Consider the following 20,534-nt stretch of genomic DNA (forward strand, 5'->3'; position numbering starts at 1 on the left):
AAGAGTCCTTTTGCAGCAGAGCAAAGGGGACCCGAATTAAGGTGGGGCAGAGGGATGAAGGTACATCAAGGTGGTGAGCTTTCCAGATGCAAGGGCTCCCAGCATGCCTAGGACCAGCAGCATCAGCCACACTTGGGATATTGTGAAACAAGCAAATTCTCTGGCTCTACCCCAGATCCACTGCGTAGGCGTCCACATGTCCTTTGACATTCAGAAGCACTTGTCTGTCAAGGAGGATTTAAAAAACACAGTGTGATGACTCCGGTCCTGTGTCCAAGCATCAAAATAGGTCCGACCTGTGGGGACGTAAGTGAGACCTTCGGTTTAGAGAGGGCTTTGCCCGTGACCTCTCCGTGGTTATGGGAAGGGCTGGCCAGTGCCACCTCCTCTACCTAAGTAGTCACAGTGGCATTGCTTGATGTTAAGGCTCTTTTTGCGTTCTGATTGTCTCTCTGTTCTTTCTCTAGGGCGCAGATGTCTTCAAGCCTCCAGGGACACTGCCCCTGCTTTTAAGAGCCCTATGGAATGGGTCTATTGTAAACGAGCCTTTTAAACCCGGACAATTCTCCCTGCTCTTTTTCGCTCCCCCAGCCCCTTCTTGTCTAATGCTTCACTGTCTCCTGGCTTGCTGAGCTACTCTGTCATTCTGGTGACTAATCACGCTCAGAAATTTTCTCTTCAAAGAAACCCTTTGGTATGAGCAGAGCCTGTCCCTGAAATTCAAAATATTAGAGACAGGGCTGTTTTGAGGATCTAGTCGCCGAGGAAACATTCAGAGGCACAAGGGTCTTCAAGACTCCCTGAACTCGGTGATGTCATCTTTCTGGCCACGGATCACTCGTGCTCCTGCATTTTTCCACCTGGGAGGAGGATGCTGCTTCCTCCCTGTGTGTTTCACCTGGAGCTCTCTCTGCCTGGAATGCTATTTCCCAGCTCCCCAGCCGCCTCCAGGCTGCTCCATGTCCCCACCTGTGTGGTCTCGGTGGGCACCCCTCCATCACCGTGTGCCATCCGGCTATATTAATTGTTGATTTACATGTCCCTCCCACCCTGGGTTCTGGCTTTTCATCTTTACACCCTCAAAGCATAACAGAGTGTCTAGCTCATACCGGAGGCACAGTAAATATTTGTTGAATGAGTCAATGAAAGAAGGTGTGGCCGGGGACGAGGCTGGCTTGGGGTTCGGAGGTGGAACGACGGCCTTTTCAGCAATGGAAGTGGGACAGGAACTCGTGACCTGCAAGTTTTACAGCCAGGTCAAGAACTGCTCTCCATGCTCAGGTGTGTTTTTGTGTGTCTCTGAATTACTAGCAACACCCCAATGAGCCCTTCTGGTAAAGTGTAAGCCAGACACCCCTCCCCGCCTTGCTTTATGGGCTAGCATTGAAACCTGCCCGGTATTATTCTGTCTAAAATGCTTGCACAACACTGACCGTAAAGTGGGCTTGGTTGCTTATTTTTCACTTTTATGGTTGTTTTATTTTTAGTTTCAAAGGCAGTTCAGTAAGCTTTATTCGCTGTCCATTGAGAGCGCAAGAAACAATAGACTCGCCCCTAGTGTGAGTGGAATCCACCTGCTTGGGTTGCCAAGGGATCCTCAGCCTTAGGAGCATGCACTCCTGTGGTCTAGCTACCCCCAACAAGTCCCATGACAATACAGGGCTGCCAAGAACACCTGAGTTTAGAGGACTCATTCCTTCCTCCCTCAGCTTAAATAGTCTATCCACACAAGGAGGAAGCAAAGACAGACCCCTGGGACCTGAGAGTCCATGACACATGTGCTTGCTGAGTGGACACTTGCAAGCGTCTTGTTGTCCTTTCCCAGTGACCTTGTTGATGCAAACAGACTATGATAGCAACCTGATTGGCAGGTGGGCTTGTGGTTGATCTATCAGTTCTCCTCCACTGAAGATCCTCTGCTTATAGTCTGCGGATCACCTTTTCCTCCTTTAAAAAAATACAAAAAAACCGCAGCAATTTAGTTCTCAGTCTTCATACCCCCAATCCACACAGTGTCATCCCTCTTCTTTATTTCCTGCCTCTATTTTGCTGCATTGACATTAAATGGTCATTGCTGTGTCTTTTTTCCTGGGATGCCTCAGTGAGATGTGATGGCGTAAAGTCACATTGTTACAGAATAGCCTTTCCTGGCTATCACCACATTTACTATATAAGAAGGTTAAACCCACAGTCCCAGCAGCTCAGGAGGCTGAGGCAAGAGGATCATGAGATCGCGTGAGATCGTGAGTTCTAAGTCAACCTCAGCAACTGAGCAAGGTCCTAAGCAAGTCAATGAGACCCAGTTTCTAAATAAAATATAAAGAGGGATGGGGATATGGCTCAGTGGTAAAGTACCCCTGGGTTCAATCTCTGGTACAAAAAAAAAAAAAATAATAAGAATGAAAGAATATCTACTAATACCTAAGAGTATCTACTTTGAAAATGAACTCAACATTTATTTCCAGCCCTTCCTTTTTCATGATATGGAAACATTGCTTGGATGATCAGAAATCTTAAGAAAGCCACACATCTGGATTAAAATCATGTTTCTTCTCTCTAAGCAGAAAGACTGTAGCCAGCCTCTCTTGCAGTGTTAGGGAGGGATGCTCTAATACCATGCTCCATTCATCAAAATGTGATAACATGCCCGCAGATAAGATGGAAATAATCTGAAGATGAGTGGAAGTCCTAGAAATGATGCTCTCTGAAAGAAGGGAGCAGTCACTATATTTTGGCTCTGAAATATCTCCAAAGGCTCATGTGTTAATAGCTTGGTCCTCAGTGTGGCACTATTGGGAGGTAGTGGGAACTTTAAGAAGTGAGGCCTCGTGGGAGGCCTTCAGGTTATTGGAGTTGTGCCCTTGACAGAGACAGGATCCTGGCCACTTCCTCTTTTTCTTTGCTTCCTTTCAGCCATGAGGTGAACTGGCTTCTTTGGTCATGTGCTTCTGCCATGATGTGGTACTTTTCCATAGGCCCAAAAGCAACAGGTCAATCAGCTGGGGCCTAAAACCTCTAAAACTGTGAACCAAAATAAACCTTCCCTTTTATAAGCTTATTATCTCAGGTATTTTGTCACAGTAACAGAAAGCTGACTAACACAAGTACCAAGCCCCACTTTGCCTCTTTCAACCTTTCCTAGGGCCAATTTCTACTTGTTGAGTTACCTTTGACTTAAGAGGTTTCACTGGATTTTTTCTGGTGTCTGCTATATTTTTGCTAATTCCCACAACACTACAACAAATTTGTTTTACCAGTTAGAATCCAAGAATGACTCACACAAGGCAAAATATTCCTGAAATTATTAATATCTTCTCAAGTTTCTATGTTGTGTGTTTTGCATTAAAGCACACTCAAAACCTGCTGTGAACTTGGGTTACCACTACCATTTAATCAATGTAATTGATCAAAGTCACTTTCTACACAGAAGCAGATGCCTGATTGCAATGAAACATGGCAAAACAACAATTTTTAACTTTATTATGTCTATGTTCTTCATTTCTTATGGGGTACTCAAGAATAAATCTGTAAATATAAAGTCAAGTTCAAATGAAAAATACATTAGTTTTGTCTTAGTGACAATAAAAAGGTTTTAAATTTTTTAACAACCACAAAATGGGAACAAATTTATATAAGAAATACAGTTTTCCTTTAGTGTCTGTGAGGCACATCAAGATCTGTGGGTGCTCAAGTCCCTTCTATAAAAGGGCATAGTGTTTGTATAGAACCTATGCACAGCTTCCCACATACTTGAAATCAACCCTACCTGATTTATAATCCTGAAGACAATGTAAACTCTATGTAAAAAGTTTTTAGACTTATTTGTTTAGAGAATAATGACAGGAAAAAATTCTAAATATGCAGACAGTATTGGCATCAGATCTGCCATTTTGCTCCCGCCAGTACTCCCCCCACACACCATTTTACAACCTAGATTGCTAGCCCTTGAACTTCCTAGTCAAGTCATTGCGCCAGATTGTTAGCCCATGAACCTCATCACCAGCCAGAGGTGCAATTGCTATTAGCCCACAAAATTCTACTATTTAAGAATAGCTCCACCACCATTTTCTCTCTCTCTCTCTCTCCCTCTCTCAGCCTGCGGGCAGACACTCTGCCTGTTCACTTAATAAAATCTCTTGCGTGAGTTCCGTGTCTGCAGTGGTTGCTGCTTACACATAGAACCAAGAGTGCAGGCTTAACTTCATTTTAGACCCAAGGTTGGTTGAATCCATAGATAAGGAAGCCACTGATAGGGAGGGCTGACTGCATTTGATTTCATTTAAAAATATCACAGGGGCAACACCATGCATTTAGTCTCACATTGCAAAGGACACCATTTCTTGCTCTAATTTGATTCAGTTCCCTTTCTGTTGTGTGCATGTGTGGTGTGTTGTTTTTCTGTCTGGAAGATGACAGTCTGCAGACTTCAGTGACATAAGTTACCTGAACAATTACCTGGAGACGTTCCTGGCAGACAGGGCTATGTTGGTCCTGCATTCCTTCCTTTACCACCATGAGAACACTATGTTCCCTTGGGAGCCCAGGAAGACCAGGTCAGGTCATATTATTTTCACATGTTCTGTCTACTACTTAGATATCTGAAGAATTGAGTTTTCCCTCCCACACTCTCCATTGAAGGGAAAACCAAGCCTTGTGATTACACCATTCAGTTCTGCTCTTCTGCCCCTCGTAAGGTTCAGGGTTTGATATTTCAAGGAAACAAGACAACCAGTTGTGAAAAACTAGTCAATTCTGAAATAAACACTGCCCATGACATGTAAGGATTTTATAAATTCTAGCCTATGACCAAATCCCACCTGAAAGAATGCAGTCTGACTGTACTGGGTTGTGCTGGTGGATCTACAAATAAGTTATAAATTCAGTTATTAATCATCAGGCAGCTTCTAAAGAGACACAATCATCTGCTGTCTAATTTTCAGTGCAGTTTGATGGGCCATTGTGGGAGGTTCTAGTTCTTTCCTTCATTGACTACAAATCAGAGATGGTCGAATGCTTGCAGACAAAGTTTCAGCCAAATATTAATGCTGCAAAGATGCTTTTTACCTAGCTGGAAAGTGGTGGGCCCACCCAAATGCATTGTCTCATTTTTCTCCTAGAGGGCAATATATAAATATAGATCTAGAAGATAATGACTGGGGGCAAGGTAGTCTCAACTAGAGTCTTGTTGATTCAAAATATCTCAGGGCAGGAAATGCAATGAAAGTAGTCACCTTTATGGTCCAGTCCTTACAGATTTGATACATTTGCTGTTGCCCAAATACCAGACATCTAACCTGCCTAGGTCAAACAGTAGTGAGTCTGAAGTGCAGTTTCTTTCCAAGATTTCCCATTTCTGAGGCTCACGCCAGCATCTGCAGCATGGTTTGGACGACCTTGAGGCTCTACCTCTTCTCTTGTTCATGGTCATGACCACCATACCTGAATCAGGAAGCAGTTCTGAGTCAGTTCACCTGCAGATAGCTTTTCTCCCTGGTCCTCCACTTAGCTGCTGGAACAAGTTTTGCAAATCGCATCCTGTAATTCAATACAAATTCAATCTCCTGCTTAAGATCTCCATTAGCTGGCTTCATAGTTGCTTCTCTCTTTCCTCTCTGTTTTCCACAGCATGATCTCTCTGTTTCCAACTCACTGTGCTTGCACTTCACTTCGCAAGTGACACTAGATGTTTGCCCTTAAATAATTTCTTGGGTCTTTCCATATATTTGCAGTGTTCTCTCCCCTACATTTATGGCATCTCCCTGAGACCCGAACAAGTCATTCAATATGTGACTTTCTTTAATTAGGCTCCCTTTTTCATTAGCTCTTCACTCTTCTTCCTTCATCCTCTAAGTTTTTAGTGTATTGAAATTTGAGTGAATATTAAATATTTTCACAACTGTGATGTTTGGTATTATAATTATTCAAAAATTTTTATCTTGTGCACTTGAAATGTATCTCAACCAAACTCCTCTCCTCTATCTATATGATAGGAAACCTCTGGAAGTCAGAGATTATGTCTTCTATTGTTTTTTATTCCCCAAATTTCATGTTTCTATTGCATTCATTCAACAAATGTGCAGAAGTACAGACGCTGCAGTAAGCTGAATGAGGGAGACCAGCCCAGCCTTTGTCCTGAGGAATAGAGTAGACTTATAGAACAAATATCCCTGTGACAGAAAGGGAGTTAGGCACATGGTTTTCAAAGGAACAAGAAAATCACACGTGATAGCTTCACAAATAGAAGCCAAAGCAAATAGTGCATGACAATTAATGGCAAGAGAAATGCGAGAATTGAATTCAATTGCATTCAATTATTTATTTTGAACAACTACAGGATGCCACAATGCATTTAGGATATACAGGAGACTGGCCATTTGCCTAACTCTGTTGACCTCCTCTATCCTCTTAAAATAGTAGGACCAGCCTTCTGGGGAGCTGGCAATGTTGTCTATCTTAATTTGACTCATGGCTGCACAGGTGGGTATGTATGCCAAAATTCATCAAGATGTACCTAGGCTATTTTTATTTTATTTTTAATTGTAAAAGAAAAATGGTAAGGAAAGTAGAAACTTGGTTTTGGGCATGTCTTGTTATTCCAAGAAATTCCCCCAAATCAGCCCTGTGCTGATGCAAGTTGGAGATGTGTGTGTGTGTGTGTGTGTGTGTGTGTGTGTGTGTGCATGTATGTGAGCATGACGCAAACATGAAACTATCCAAATGGATTCTTGTCTCCTGCTGGGCATGTAAGCCTTGGGGTAAGTGTTTCTTAGAATGCAAAAGGGTTGGTACCAAGCCTGAAGATCATGAACTGGCTGCTCCTTAGAACAAGCTGGAGCATTATAGACAAACAAACAAATAAACAAATAAATAGTGAGCATTAGCACCTGCCCGCAGAGACCCTGCTTTAATTGATACGATATGATGACAGGCACTGGTATTTTTTAAAAGTGACCCAGCTTTTTTTCATACACGGCATGAATCAGAATCTCCGGAGAGTTCCATCCCCTCTTTATAGAGTTAAGGAAATGCAATTTCACAATGTCAAAGCCATTTGCCTGGGGCAGTGTTCTTGGGTGCTCATCTCAATCACTCAGAGAGCATGTCCAGCTTACCCAGGCCTGGGAAGAACCACTGCCCTGAGGTTATGAGGGAGTAAGTGGTCAGAGCTTGGAATCAAACCCAAATGTTTTGATTCCTAACCACTAGTTTGTTCCACTTCATCTCCTCTAAATGGAGACATCGTTATTGGCAGGAGCTTTTGAAATAAAATTGGAGCCATTGCTTTAATCTAAAATTGAACTCATTAAAGCAACCCCCCTGACTGGAAACATCAGAAAGAGTCCAAGAGGGTGGAATTTATTCTTTCAACATTTTTTTTTCTTTTTGCCATGATTAAACGATGCAAAGCCCTCCCAGGCCCTATTCCCTCTTCCTCTCCTCACTAGCCTAGTCCCCTACTCCCATGGATAAAACCTGCCAGTTGGCTTGTACTCTTTTGTTTGTTTGTTTGCAATATCCACAATCTAACAGTGCTGGGGACTTGAACCCGGGTCTCGAGCTTGAGAGGCAGGCACTCTACGTGATGGGCTATATCGCCAGCACTGGCTTATACTCTTGACTTTACAGATTTTGGGGGCATTACTCTGGTACACTTACATTTTTTTAAAGAATGTATTTAAGAAACCAGTAAAATGAAGAAAAAGTTAATCAGCAAAAGACTCATGGAGACACTGGTATATCTTGAATCATCTACTTGGAAAGGGCATTAATGAGATCTTGGCATACTAATTTAAGACCTCCAGCAATGTATGAGCTGCCAACTCACATGACTTCAAGATTATCTCTAGTGGTGACTTGAAATCCAAATGGAACTATTGAAGACATTGAATACAATGTCTGTTTTTAACAGCCTCACTCCCGTTCAAAGGAAATACGTTAGTGACTTCATGATTTAGAAGCAAATGTGAATAACTTTCTCAGAAATCCATCATCCAGATGGATGAGCATAATCCATTTGCCTGCCGCTTTTTACCATTTCCTTCTTTCAAGATAATCAGGGCAATTTCACCATTCCCATGAGATGACTGCTTTTTTCTTAATTGTATCACTTGTTTCTAACAAGGTGTGCAACATATTCACAGAGAAGAGAAAGACATATCTATCAAGTTTTGTGCCGACATGGTTGGATAAGAACATGCAGGTGAGAGATGGGTTCAGGACAGTACTCACCTTATTTTGGGACTGGCAGGTGGAAATTAAATTGCACTGCAGCTTTGATGCTGAATAACTCTCTGCAAACAGCTCTGGTCTGACGTGGAGAAGAAGTGGCAGGAAGATCTTTTCTTTAGATACCCTCTTTCTTCCTTTCTGACCCGGAGGAGAGCAGTTTCACATTTCTTTCCAAGGCTAGCCTCCTTATCTTTATTCCCTACCCACTCCCATCCTCCTTCCTCCAGGGACTTGTATCTCAGTCAACTTTTTTCTTCATCTCATCAATGCCTTGCCTCCATTGAGGATTTCATCTTTACTGAAAATGTGAACAGTCCACTTTGAAGAAAAAGCGAGCAGACGCAAGCACAGACCAAACTGAACAGATAAGTCATGGTGGATCTTTAGGACCAAGCTTCCTCATTTAATCTCCTTCACTTGCTCCCAGGTGCCTGCACACTTGGAGATCTCAGTGCTGCTTGAGAAGGACTCAGCTTGAAAGTCTCTCCTCTCGCCCTCTGGACCACGTCACTTTCCGTTGGCTCAGCTTTTCCTTCACACTTGTGCATCTTCTTTCTCAGGATGTCCTGCCTCTGACTCTTGGCTTTCCTCTTGTCTTTTTGCATATCCTCTGTTCTAGAACTCCTTCGTCCTCAGGATTTCAACTGTCCTCTGGGTGGAATGACTTTTAGCACAGTCCACCCGCTACAGTCTCTTCCTAAAGGTTAATTCCATGGTTTTAATCATCTTCTAAATGATTTCACTTGAGAGTCTCTGCTTCCTACCAGAATTCACCAAACCTCGTCTAAAATACTAATATCTTGTTTTTAGTATCCTCATTTTGGTAAACGCTCTTTGACCTCTCAATTATTCACTTTCGTAAAATTTGGCTCTCATTCTCCTTTTATTTTGCCCTTCCCAGTGTGGTTAAATCCATACTCTCTTCACGTGGTGGCAATGCTTCTCCATACTGGTCCCATTCCTCCAGATTCTTACCCTTTGGGACATTTTAGACCTTTGGGACACACACTGGGGCATTTGTTTTTGTACATTGTCATCTGTATAACATTTCTTCAACTAGATAGCAAACATAGCAAAGCCTTAAGCCAAATAAGCACATTTTAGTATTCAAAAATGTTTTCTTATCCATTTATTTATTCATTCATCCAGCCAATACCATCACGTGGCACAAAGCGATGTTTTGGTCAAATGGAGACCACACGTATGATAGTGTTACCATGAGACTGCAGTGGACCTAAAAATTCCTCTCACCATAATGTCCTAGTGCAGTGCACTGCTCACATGTCTGTGGTGCTGCTGGTGAGCAAACCTACTACTCTGCCAGTCATATAAAAGTTCAGCACATGCAATTTTGTATAGTGCACGAAGTTTAATAAAGATAATAAATCACTATGTTATTGGTTTAGGTGTTTACTACTAGACTTCTTATTGTTACTGTAGATCACACTCCTACTTTTAGAAAAATGTTTACTGTAAACCAGGCACAGAGGTGCGCACCTGTAACCTCAGAGACTCAGGAAATTGCAAGTTCAAAGCCAGCCTCAGCAACTTAGTGAGACATCTAAAAACAACTTAAGGAGACTCTGTCTCAAAATGAAAAAAAATAAAAGATAGGGGCTGGGATGTAGCTTAATAGTCAAGTGCCCCTGGTTCAATCCCCATTACTAAAATAAAACAAAGCAAAAACAAAACATTTACTGTAAAACAGCCTACTGTGTGACTAGGACAGCCTCCTGCATCTCAGGTTTGCTACATCTCCTGATCGCATCGTTTCCTCTTATGCTTGATTTAATCTCGTGTTGTTTTGTTCAACATGGCCCTAGGAGCAATAGGCTACACACACACACACACACACACACACACACACACACACACACACCATATATACTAGGTGCCTAGGTGTGTAGCAGGCTACAAGATTTGTACAATGACGGAATCACCCAAGGACTCACTTCTCAGAATGCATTCCCATCAATAAGTGATGGCCATATTTATGCAGTTACCAACTGTCGGGTAAGCTCTGTTAGCTGTTGGAGTGTCCATGTGAATACAATGTGGTCAATCTGTGAGCATAATGCTCTTGTGGGTTCCTTACTATTTATTCATAGAGGAAGAAAGCAAAACAAGAGTTTAAGAGGACAGTCATATTCTATATTCTGTTCTATATTGTATGTTAGAAAAGCACGAGTTGTTTTGTTGATTTGAAACCAAGGATCACTTCTTACCAGCTCTTACCTGCTCTGGGACTGTAGTGCATCAGTCCATGAGGCTTGAGTTGAGGTCTGTTTAGAACAGAAACCAGGATTAGACATGACTGAGGGTTCCTGGAGGAAATGCCTGTGAAGGATGAAAGAGGGAGAAGGAGTGGGTAGGAGAGTCCTCACACCATGATGTAGGTCTGGATCCCATGAAGGAGAGAGGAATGAAGACGGGTTGGATACGGAGCACTTGGATTCCAGGGCATTGCATAAGTATTTGGCTGGGTTAATGGAAGTCCTCCAGCCCAAGTCAGCTGTTGGGGGAGCTGCACCCCACAGGGCTGGCATCTGTGCTCAGCCATTGGGTAGGAACAGTTGTCAGGAAGTGTGGCTCCTGAGGATGTGGATGTGGGTCCAGAGGGCAGCAGCTGGGGCCGCATTCAGCTGTGCTCCCTGCAACAGGACACCAGCACGGCACGGCCACCTTCATGCTTCTGACTGATTACAGCAGAAAACTTGGCAGCCTTTGGTTTAAATCAAGAGTTGACAAACTTAAGGGGCAGATGGCAAATGCCGTGGGCTCTGTGGGCCACATGATACCACTGCCACCTAAGAGCCGCCATAGCTGTTATGTAAATGACTAGACCTGACCGTATTCCAATAAATCTTGACCCACAAGGGAGGCAGGGCTCAGGGTTTGCTTGTCAGGCATAGTTTTCTGACATCTTATTTTAGTGAATAAGGAGATATTTTCCTTACACAATGAGATATGTAGAGGTAAGAGGACCAAGGTGACACTGGATGGTTTGGTATGATTTCTATTCTTTTTGCTTTATTTTCAGCATTTAAAAAACAGGAATGACTTTCCAAGACCTCTCCCTTACATCAGGGACCAAATGATATTCTCCAGACTCCTAGTATTAAAAAACTAAATAACTCATTAATCAAGTATTTATAGAAAAGCTGTTATATGCCAGATATTATTCGAGCTGCTCCTTTATTTAGCAAAATAGAACAAAATCTTTGTTCAAATGGAGCTTACATTCTAGTGGAGTGGGGGAGACATGTGCTAAGCAAAATAAATAAGTGAAATATGTAGAATAGATGTTAGATAGTAGAGATGAAATAAAGTTGCTCCAGGAGGTGGTAGTGGGAGAGATAGTATTTTAATTTGGGTGGGTCAGATAGAGGATTAATATCCAGAATACATAAAGAATTAAAAAAACTGAACACCATATACAAATAATCCAATTAATACATGGGCAAGTGAATTAAACAGACATGTCACAAAAGAAGAACTACAAATGGCCAATAAGTATGTGAAAAAAATGTTTAACATCATTAGCAATTAGGGAAATGCAAATCAAAACTAGATTTGCTGAGATTTCATTTCACCCCCATGAAAATGGCAGCCATTCTGCAATTATTACAAACATTAATAAATGCTGGAGAGGATGTGAAGCAAAGGAACACTTTAACACCGTTGGTGGGACTGTAAATTAGTACAACCACTGTGGAAATCAGTATGGAGATTCCTCAAAAGACTAGAACCAGCTATATGACTCCTCAGGATACTGCAGTGGTGCATGCATACCGATGTTGATAGTAATAGTACTCACAACAGCCAAACTATAAAACCAGCCTAGGTGTCCATCAGTGGATGAATGGATCAAGAAATGGTGGTATATATACACAGTGGAGTTTTATTCAGTCATAAAGAAATTATGAAAATTATGAAACTATGTCATTTGCAGGAAAATGGATGGAACTAGAGACAGTCATGTTAAGCAAAATAAGGGAAGTCAGAAGGTTGTATGTTTTCTCTCAAAAGTGGAAGCTACAGAGGAAAAGAAGATGAAGATGAGGGGTAATCCCATGTAAAACAAAGGGAGATAAGTAGAATTGAGGAAGGGGTTCAGAGGTGAGAGGAATGGAGGGAGGGAGAAGCACTGGGAAATGATATTATGTAAAGTATATTGTTACATTGTGTGCACGTACTAATATGTAACAAAAAATCTCACCATTATGCACCATTATAATGCACCAATAAAAAATAAAAAAATGGGTGGACCAGAAAAGCTGTCACTAAGAAGGTGGCACTTGAATAAAAACAGCTGGGATTAAGAGAATAAGCCATGCAGATAAGTTGGGTAAAGATGTCAGGAGAGGGAGCATCTTTCACATGCAAAGGTCTGTTGCAAGGAGATTGATGTGGCTGAGGCAGAGTGACCAGCAGAGAATGAGAGACAAGCAGTCAAGGAAGTGAGTGGCCAGGTCCTGCAGAGCCTGTGGGCTTCTGGGAGGCTTTGGCTTCTACTCTCAGCAAGGTGAGAAGGTCTGTGACTGCTGAGAGCAGAGGAGGGACATAGTCTGATTTACATTTCACGGACTCACCCTGAGTGCTGTGCTGAGGTCACATACACTGGAGGGGGCGACAGGAAGAAAGTGCTAGGAGGCTTCAAGCAAAAGATGCTGCTGAGATGGACCAGGACTGCAGCCCTGGAGCTAGCAGAGTTGGAGGACTGATTGCATATAGAGCATGAGAGGAAGAGTGGGTAAGGGGGGTAAGCGCGTGGCCTGTGCACCTGGAGCACCTGACTTGCCATGCACTTATGTGACTTGATGGTTAACCTTGGGGGTCAACTTGAGTGGATTGAGAGAGGCCTAGAAAATGAATCAAGCACACTTTTCAGTGTATCCGTGATGGTGCTTCCAGAGATGATTGACATGTGGGTCAGCAAACTGAGTAGGGAGATTCACCCTGAATGTGGATTGCATGATCCCATAAACTGGGTGCCCAGTTGGCTCAACAAGGGTAAGAAGGGAGAAGATTGCATGCATGCATCAGTGGGTGCATCTTTCATTGCTGCCATCATGCAGACTCTTCCAGATATCTGCTTCCAGACTCTTCTTTACTCATTCTCCAAGGGCCTTCCAGGTCTTTGACCCTAGACTAGGGCTTCATCATTGGTGCCTCTTGTTCTGAGGCTCCAGTTCCTTGGACTGAGCAGCTGCTGGTTTTCCTGGCTCTCTGGTCTGCAGACAGCCATTGTGGGACAAACCAGGCTCGAATTATATTGGCCAATCTAATAAATCCCCTCTCACTTGTATACATTCTATTGGTTCTATATTTCTATATATCTGGAGAACTCCAAATAATACCACAAGATACAGACTGACAGGCAGATGCAGTGAAGAAGCTCAGGAGGACAGATTTGGGTATATTAGGTTGAGGTTCCTTATTAGTGATACCATGGGGGATGCTTCTGTCTGGATTAGACTAGAAGCCCAGGCTGCAAATGTAAATTTAGATACTTTCTTCAGATGGTTGCATATCATTAGTCAGGTCACCTCTTTCTGCAAACAAGGCAGAAAAAGCAAATGTTAACCCTTTCTAACTTCTATAGAAAAAGGCAACAAGAGAGAAAAATCAATGTCAGTATGTAATTTCTCTTCAGCTCTTCACATACAAAATAAAGATTTTAAAAAGTCAACTTTCTATGATGATGGTGGAAAGGACATGAGGTAAGCTTCAGAGAGCTCCTGACATGTCATGGTTCTTTAAATATGTGTGTTGCCCTTCCTTCCCCTTCTGTGACCTGCGATGTCGTGGTCAGTCAGTCGTTAACTCAGTCCATAAAGCTTATTTTTGGACTTCCTCACTTAACAAAAATGGGGACACTGCTATTTTTAATGCTCTGTTATGGTAGAAGACAGGAACTTTTTCTTTTCCCCCAAAGCTACAGCTTTTCCACAGCCAGACAGGTCAGGTGGAGTTTTAGGTTTTGTTTTCAATTTTGCATTTCAGTTCTGTGCATTACAATGGGGGAAGGATTTCCAAGTTCTTGGTAACCATTAACCACCGCAAGATGGGCCTGACTTTCCCCCATCCTCCCTCCCAGTAGAGACTTCATTGGAGAAGGTCCAGGAAGACCATTCACAGGGGAGGGAGTCTGGTGGAAGGCCAAGTGGAGCATGTGTGTGGGCCTCTTTGTGGAACCCAACAGCCTTCCAAGGAAAGGTAACTCCAAAGAAGTTATTGTTATTCTCTGGGGAAGAGATCGCTTCACCTCCAAATCTGGCAGAAAACTCTGTGGTAGCATTGTTAAGCTCTTTCCCAGCCTTATCAGTTCACTGATATTTGCTTTACACTCCTTTCTCCCAGGGCATGGATAAGGCCAAGATGTTTGTACAAGTGTATACTTTTAGAGGGGACCATAAAGTCTGGATTCTGATATAATATTGTTATGTCACTTATTTGAAATATGTCAGGAATAAATCTTATTAAACATGTTGGTCTGTATTTCTAGACATGGTGGCCTTTGTGTGTGTGTGTGTGTGTGTGTGTGCGTGTGTGTATTAGTTGGCATGAGATGCCATAACAAAACCAAATAAACAGGGTGGTTTAGACAAAAGAAATTTTTTTCCTTACTGTTCTGGAGGAAAAAAAATTCCTCAGCAGAGCTGGTTTCTATTAAGGTCTCTTCCCTTGGCTTGAAGATGGCCTCTTTCTTGTTGTGTCCTCAGATGGTCTTCCCTCTGGGTTACTATGTCCTTATCTCCTCTTTCCATAGGGATCCCTGTCATAGAAGATTAGAACGTAGCGCATGACCTCAGTTCACCTAAGTACCTCCTAAAGTCCCTGTGGGAGGACTAGAAATAGTACTGGAAGGTAGGACTTCAACACATGAATTTTGCAAGGACATAATTCAAACCATAAAAGCACAAATATACATATATATGTATGTGTGTATGGGTACACACAAATATACATTATATGTATATTTGTATGTGTACAATGACTTACTATAACTATTGTATACTAGAGTATACAATAAATATATATAAAATGAAATAAATGTAATAAATAAATGAGACACTCTAAATTATATATATTTATATGCATCTCTTAAACACACCATACGTGCACATTCACTGCACACACAATTGAGATACTGTCCAGTGTGTACTGGAAACTTCCTTCTGTCTGTACAAATACCAGGCCGCTTACTGCCTCATGTAGTCTCCCCCAGAACTATAGACATCATGTTCTCTGCTCTGCCAGGGTTTGTTGTCTGCATTAGTTAATTTTTGCAAAATGCTCTGCAGGGCAGGCTCCCTGGGCCTTCTAGCCTCACCATGCCTGCTCAGGAGGAGGAAGTCGCTCTGCTGCCAGGGCAGCTGTGGAGTCCAGCAGCAGAATCTTCAGGCAGAAAGGCCTCCTGGGACAGGGTTGCAGAGGGTGACGGGGGCTCCAAGCTTTTGTTTCTCTGAAATTCCTTTGGTGGCGAGAGGAAAAGTGGCCACAGCAGGGATCTCTCACAGGGTGGACTTCTGTTTAGGCTGAGGAAACAGGGATCCAGCCAGAGACCAGGAAAAGCCCATGCTTCTGGGTTAAAGATAAACTAAAAAGGTATTTTAAGAGCTAGCTGTGGTCCACTGGGAACAATAGATAAGTTTAAGAACTGGGGATTAAGCCAATTCCATCTCTGACTAATTTTGTGAGGAAACTATAAATGACATAAAATTTGGCAACAGTTGTAGACTTGCAAAGAGGTTTCGGAGACAATCCTGACTTTTCCCTTGGTGCCTGGTGAAAATGGGCAGAGAGCGTATCTTTCACAAGAGTCCACACTTGACTCATTTGGGTTGACTTCTCTGTCAACGTTTGGTCAGTTTTAAAAAAATCCTATGCAGCTACCAAATTCTCTAAGTCCTTGCTCCTGTTCTATTGTTCTGTTTTCACTACCTCCACTTCTCCGCTGCATCCTTTTAGACTCAAATTTAATCTGTTTTTTTTTTTTCATCTCCAGCACTATTCTTATCAGGATCACAAGAGGTTTCTTTAACATTAGCTCTCGAGTCGATTCTCATCTTATGCAAAGCATCCAAGACACTGAAACGCATTCTTCGTTTGGCTTCTGGAAGGAACTCTTGGGTGTTTTCCTATCTTACTGGGGACTCCCAGTCTCCCTCGCTGCTTTCTTATCGGCTTCATCTTTTGATGTTGGGACAGCCCAGTCTCTTTCTCCCTGCGTACCTTCACTTCCCAGGTAATCTCTTGAGGTTCATTGCAGGACACGTCTCTGACCATCAACCTTCCACATCCTCCTCCTTACTTGACATTTCTATTTAGACTTGAGCTGGACAAACTGAACTTAATAAGTCCAAATTCAGAGGCCCAATTTTCCTCTCAAATCTTCTCTTTTTCCCAGTCTCATTTAACAATTTTTACAGTTGCCCAATACAAAGACCTGAGAATCTCATCTAACTCTTCTCTTTTCTCTCATGTCCCCAACCCATAACATCTAATTATGTAGTAAATTTCATAGGCACCATCTTAAAAAATATATCCTAAATATGTCTGACAACTTTTAACCACCTTTAACTGTGACATCCTACATTATTAAGCCTCATCATCTCTGTCCTTGATTATTTTAATCACATCCAATACCATCTATCTTCTTTGACATTTATCCCCTTATTTCTGTGCAGAAGAGTGAGAGTGATCATTTCTAAATGTGTCATCCACCTCTATTTAAAACCCTCTAGTGACTAAACTCTTTCACTGGTCAATAGGGTCCCACCCAACTTTGTGGACAGGGTCCATCACACACCAGTCTGGTCACAACCTCGGCCATGCTTCCACCTGCCCAATCGGCTCCGGCTTCAGTGACCTCCTACCTATACTTCAGACAGGCTTAACACATTCCCACCACAGGGCATTTGCACTAATTTGCCTGCTTGTCTTAAAAATTATTCCCAACCTCATCCCTGCCCCCAGGTAACTCAATAGCTTGCTACCTCTTGGCCTTCTAATGAGTTCTCAAATATTCCCTGCTCAGCAATATACCCTTTGTGAAATATCAGTTTCCACTGAGCACCTGCCTTCTCCCTCCTCGTGCTTTATATTTCCTGGTAGCTCATATCATCAGGACATATATCCCAGTTACTTACTATCTATCTACCTCCACGAGAATGTAAATTCCACACTCCTGCTGATTTATATAGCACTTAATGCAGAATCTGTGGCATAGCAGACCTATCTTGTTTGGAAGTCCTTTGAGAAGTTTTGCTCTCACGAAAACCAAAAAAGTTTAGGTGTTCAAGAGGGAGGTGGGGACAAAGGAGAATTGAACAAATGCAGTTAGGGGACATTATAGCTGGCTGCATACTGACGGGAATCATCCAGTGGACAGGGAGGATGTGATGATGTAAGAGAGGGGACTCACTCCTGGTGCCAGAAGAGGGGACAAGGTCTACCGTCTAAGAGTTGTGATTGGTCTTGATTTGCAGTCATGAGAGCTTATCCAGAGCCAAAAGAGAGGCAGCAGAATAAATGGATGGATGGGCATCGGGGCCAGCAGTTGGGTAGACATGATAGTGGAAGAATAGGAAATTTCTCTTCTAGTTGCTACTTAATAAAATAAATGAGAAGCCAGAAATTAGCTTAGGGATACGAGGAAAGGGGAGAGATCAAGCATTTCAGGAAAAATGAGGCAGGAAATAGACATCAGGATGGTGGGAGAGGAAACGGGGTCTGATCACACAGAGTCCTGGCCTGGCAGCATTACGGCCCATTGAGGCCTGTGACCATGAGTTCAGTGTGGACCCAGGCAGTGTACTGCTGTGCTTTTCTTTGGTCCCCTCGGCCTGCCTGGAAGCAGGTCTGGAATTGGCCAAGAGACGTTTCTCAGGGTTGCACTCAGGGTTGGGCACCTTGTCCCTGGGACTGGCCCTGCTAGTTCCTTGGGCGACTTACAGAACCAGCACCCCAGATATAGATGATTTAGATTAAGGAAATTCCTTTGCTTGCAAAGAATACGCTGCTTCCCTGATACTATTTCACACTAGATTCAAAGACATTTTATTGCAGGAAGAGATATAGTCTTTAGCCTCCGTGATTCTTCAACTCGGCTTAGAGGCAGGGTTTGAACATTTTCAATGACACTTAAAACATGGTACCTTCTTCACTGCCCACCCGCTGGGACGGCCAGTCCCCATCTGGAAAGTGATTTATTCTGTTGAGTCAACAGTTCATTGAAAAGCCTGAAATGGTTAATGCAGCTCTTTCTGGGGCTTGTGGCATCTTTTCTGTGCCAGGATATTGCTTACTTTATTGAGAATTGAAAACTTTTGTTTTCCCCATATGGTTGAGGAAGTCCTGAAAGACAGATTCGTGTTGCCCAAATTCCCTTTCTTGTCCCTTCTTCCCCAGTAGCAACTGAAATTATTACTCAACTTCCTGACTCTTCTTTACGTGTTACAGTCATATTTGGAAAAAAAATTAAAAAAAAACAAAAAAAACCCCTTAAAGTCAAGGGCCCAATGAGGAGGAAATGAATGAGCCTTATTCTCCTGAAAATCTTTTGCAACCTCCTTGTGGCCAGTACAGGGGTTGCTGGGTGCTTCTCTGTTGGTCCTGAGCTGCTCTTTGGCAGTGGGAAGCTACTGTGCCCGTGGTCACCGAGTGGCCCTGGACACGGGGCTGGGGTTGTGTCGTGCTCACCAGCGTACACATTCTTGGCTGTATATTTCTACGATGCCCAGGTGCAGGAATCCCCCGGGGGCTTCCCCACAGAGCCGTACTGTGCATGTCTTCCATTCGATCACATCCTGTACTCTTTCACACCTCCCCTCTCTCAAGTCTTCCCTGATAATGCCAGGCAGGGACATTCTGTTCCAAGCTCATTAGTTAAGAATGTTACCCGGCTGCCCCGAAGAGGGTTTTCTCTGTGTGGGCTCCTCCCAGTTGGGCAAGGAGATCTAAACACCGGCTGTCTACATGAGGCCAGCTCAGGACTGCATTTCCTCACCTCCGTCAAGACACTAGATAAAGGATCCCTTACATCCCCAGGGAATTCACAAAAATGTCCAGGGAAGGTTATCTGGTAGGCAGAAGAATTTGACCAGTCCCTGGGATAGCTATCTTTGGATTCATTTCTCCAAATGGATCATGATTTGGCTTCATCCCACTGGAGAGAGTAACCCTCTAGTGCATGAGTTTGGGGGAGGGTGACCTTCCTGCCTGCCCACAGTCTCCTTGCAGGAATCTCTGGGAAAGCTGAAGGGTCAAGTGTTTGACTCACAAATACTTATCAAGTGCCTACTGTGGGCCAGGTGCTGTACTTTAGATGAGTGACTCTCAAATTTTGCTGCATTTTATATAGAACTGACTGGAAGTGTGCAGAAATCCTCATTCATGTCCAAGGTACTGTTCGAACCAAATCCGTCTCTGGGAATAGGACCCAGGCATCAGGACTTTTTAAAGCTCCCCAGGGTATTCGCAGTCAAGGTTGGAGCCGGTGCTTTCTGACAGTGCTCCTCAGCTTCCCACGGGCACCTGGGGTCCCGTTCAAAATGCAGATTTGGATCCATAGGTCTGAGGTGGGGCCTGAGATTCTGCATTTTTCTAATGTTCTCAGGGAACGCAGAGGCTGCTGATCTGAGGACCACACTTCAAGCAACAAGCAATAAAATCACTTTATTCCTGCCCCAGAGTTTTCACAAAAGCAACTCTTTTTCTCCCTGGAACCACCTCCCTGGAATTTCCCATCAAGTGTGACGCCTCCTCCTTCAGTCCTTCAGGTTTCCCCTAATCGCCCCCAATGGAGGCATCTCTCTATTTTCTGTATAATTCTCCATCATTATACTCGGTTAGCTTACTTTCTAGAATTATTACAACTAACAGTTATTTATTTCCTTGTTTGTTCAATGATTTCTCCGTCATATTCCACAGAGTTCATACTTAGTGTGTAGTGAGATGTCTAACACAGAGCAGGAATTTGGGAGGAATTGGTTATGAAGGACAATAGGGGAGACTGGTCAATATGATTAATTTTTTTTTATTTTAGTGCATTATACTTATACATAATAGTGGAGTTCATTTTGACATACCTATAAATGCAAATTATATAGTTCCCTCTATTTAAATCCCCAGTAGTTCCTTTTTCCTTTCCCTTCTCCCTGCCCCCAAATGCCTTCAATTTAGTAAATAAAATCTAAAAGTTTTAGTGAGATAATAAGCAAACGTGATAGAGTAGCTTCAATTATGTCTCACCCAATCCTTCTCCTAAGGCTCACTTTGATTTATGAAATATAGTGCAG

The 20,534-nt window shown here is 42.9% G+C and overlaps 1 long non-coding RNA gene across 1 annotated transcript in view; it reads left to right on the forward strand.

The window, feature by feature from the left end:
• Positions 1-14,166: 14,166 nt before the first annotated feature.
• The window catches only part of LOC306664985, a 42,671-nt gene continuing 36,303 nt past the window's right edge, over positions 14,167-20,534 (forward strand). The window contains exons 1-2 of the long non-coding RNA XR_013764883.1: positions 14,167-14,448; positions 15,002-15,099. This is a non-coding gene — a long non-coding RNA (uncharacterized lncRNA). The remainder of the gene's footprint in view (positions 14,449-15,001; positions 15,100-20,534) is intronic.

Source organism: Sciurus vulgaris (genome assembly GCF_902686455.1).
Source record: "Sciurus vulgaris genome assembly, chromosome: 7".
Classification (NCBI taxonomy): Eukaryota; Metazoa; Chordata; class Mammalia; order Rodentia; family Sciuridae; genus Sciurus; species Sciurus vulgaris.